The 2,500-nt window shown below is 49.8% G+C and overlaps 1 non-coding gene across 1 annotated transcript; it reads right to left on the bottom strand.

Moving 5' to 3' along the window:
* Nucleotides 1-599: 599 nt before the first annotated feature.
* On the bottom strand, nucleotides 600-754 carry LOC143364249 (5.8S ribosomal RNA). Its single transcript, XR_013084048.1, has one exon. It is a non-coding gene; the product is annotated as a 5.8S ribosomal RNA (ribosomal RNA).
* Nucleotides 755-2,500: the final 1,746 nt, after the last annotated feature.

The following is a 2,500-nucleotide window of genomic DNA, read 5'->3' as shown; positions in this document are numbered from 1 at the left end:
CTCCGCCGCAATTATGTGTAGAGAGACACATCCACGCACAGACGTATTTTATTTTATATATCTCCCTGGGGCTTACGTTGCACGCCACAGTTGCGCACACAGATTTTACACGGGTGTCCGGTATCTCTTTCTTTATTTGTGTCCATTCACTGTAGTCTCTTGAGACTCTTATACCTTTCGTATACGCATCATTTCAGACGACGTCGGGAGCGCGTAAAATGTTCGAGAGTGAAACGCTTCTTCCGCAATGCGAATCGTTCCAGAGAGAGAGGAGAGAGAGATTTCGATCGTCGGAGCGGTGTTCACGGGCGGTCGTATTGAAAATACGACTCACGACGCCGCAAAACACTCACGCAAGTCCGAATGCGATACCCATTCCTATTTCCTTCTTCTCACGAAACCGTTAGACGCAATGTAAAATTTGCAATTTTCACAGAACCGCGTCAAACGCCGACGAAACGTCCATCATTCGCTCGTACGTAGCATCTTTGCAACCCGACTCAGAAACGCTCTTTGCGCCCTCCACAAAATTCGACATGGAGAGGTAAGCGACGGCGGGGACTTACAAGAGCAACGCAAGCAGTATTTGGTTACGTAAACGACCCTCAGCCAGGCGTGGTCCAGGAATTGTATCCGTGGACCGCAATGTGCGTTCGAAATGTCGATGTTCATGTGTCCTGCAGTTCACACGTTGACGCGCAATTAGCTGCGTTCTTCATCGACCCACGAGCCAAGTGATCCACCGTTCAGGGTAATCGTATAATTTGATTTATAATCAATATATAATTATGTCTCTTGTTCTGCGGTTCATAAGAACGCCGATACCTGAAAGCTCCAACCAGCGCGCGAAGGAGATTCAGGCGTCGTTTTTAAGGACGACACACGATCGTCCGTAGAAACGGAAACCGTCGCGAGTACGCGATTGCAATGCGCACACGTATCCGACGGCCGGGCGGAAAATACATTGAAAAACCTTTAAAGTGGAAAACACAGGAGGAGAATTCAGAAAACGACGGGGATCATAGACAACCCGATACTGGATCCCGACACTTCTCCTCCTCCTCTCTCTTATTGGAGAATGAACTCGATAACTAGCGGACTTCACAGCCGGCTCTGGCCGTGCGCGATCGTTCGTCCCAAGCTCTTGTGCACTGTATTATCGCCACACAGAGAGTAGAGTGTCAGAATCGCACACAGCTTTACGCGAGCTACGCAGCCGGTCCTCTCGAAACACATTTCCAATTGTGCACGGAGAACGATTATTCGATACTAGCGGACTTCACAGCCGGCTCTGGCCGTGCGCGATCGTTCGTCCCAAGCTCTTGTGCACTGTATTATCGCCACACAGAGAGTAGAGTGTCAGAATCGCACACAGCTTTACGCGAGCTACGCAGCCGGTCCTCTCGAAACACATTTCCAATTGTGCACGGAGAAAGATTATTCGATACTAGCGGACTTCACAGCCGGCTCTGGCCGTGCGCGATCGTTCGTCCCAAGCTCTTGTGCACTGTATTATCGCCACACAGAGAGTAGAGTGTCAGAATCGCACACAGCTTTACGCGAGCTACGCAGCCGGTCCTCTCGAATATACGTGTTCGTCAACGAACACGCATGCGGCGACGTTTTGTGCTCTATGTCATACGCGAACTCGATAAATAGAGCGGGACTCACAGCCGGCTCTGGCAGCGGTCATTCGTCCCACGCTCGTGTGTGCGCTATCGCCACACAGAGTAGGGTGTCAGACTCACGCAGCTTTAAAAGCGAGCTTCACAGCCGGTCCTTCTCTCATCCTATTCCTCGACGTTCGTGACAGAACACAACGCGTTCACCGCAAGTTTTCCACAGGTACCCTGTTGTTGTCCTCTCTTTCTCTAGAGGAGAGACAACACCACCGTTTCCAATGGACGTATCTCGGACACCACAGGCGAAGACCGAGGAAGCGCGATATGTGGATTCGAATCGACGCTTACATCCCTGTTCTTGCGACCGTAATTGTCCATATAATTGTCGGAGAGCCTACACACAGGCAGACCAATGGCGTATATTATAGTATACACGTCTCTTTGACACGAGGTATTTTTATCAAAGAGAACACGATCCATCAGGTGGCGGGTGAAAAACATCGATTCGTAACGACGGGTATTTCTATATTCGTGGTTAAGCTATAACATTCAGCGTCCGACGGGAAACCGCACCCTATTGATCGTTCGAGTTTGCAATGTGAACGTCGGTGACGATTCCCGAAGACCCGAAGTACAGCTCTTCGCACTCACTCCCCAATACAAGTAAACGATGCGATGCTCCACCTTCACGCAAGCACCCTCTGTTTCATTCTCATTGAGATCTTTCGTCCCATTGTCGAAAGAGTGCATATATTATATATTGCCGTGTTTGTGCACAAATGGTCTGGCGGGCTCTCTGCGCCTTAATTTTGGACGGGAGAATCGTACGCTTTGAGTAACTATGTACTCCATGCGTAACTATGACCTCCACACGTAAG

The sequence above is a fragment of the Halictus rubicundus genome, unplaced genomic scaffold (assembly GCF_050948215.1).
Source record: "Halictus rubicundus isolate RS-2024b unplaced genomic scaffold, iyHalRubi1_principal scaffold0390, whole genome shotgun sequence".
Lineage (NCBI taxonomy): Eukaryota > Metazoa > Arthropoda > Insecta > Hymenoptera > Halictidae > Halictus > Halictus rubicundus.
Note: the sequence above shows the minus strand (reverse complement) of the source record. Positions and strands in the feature narration are given on the sequence as shown.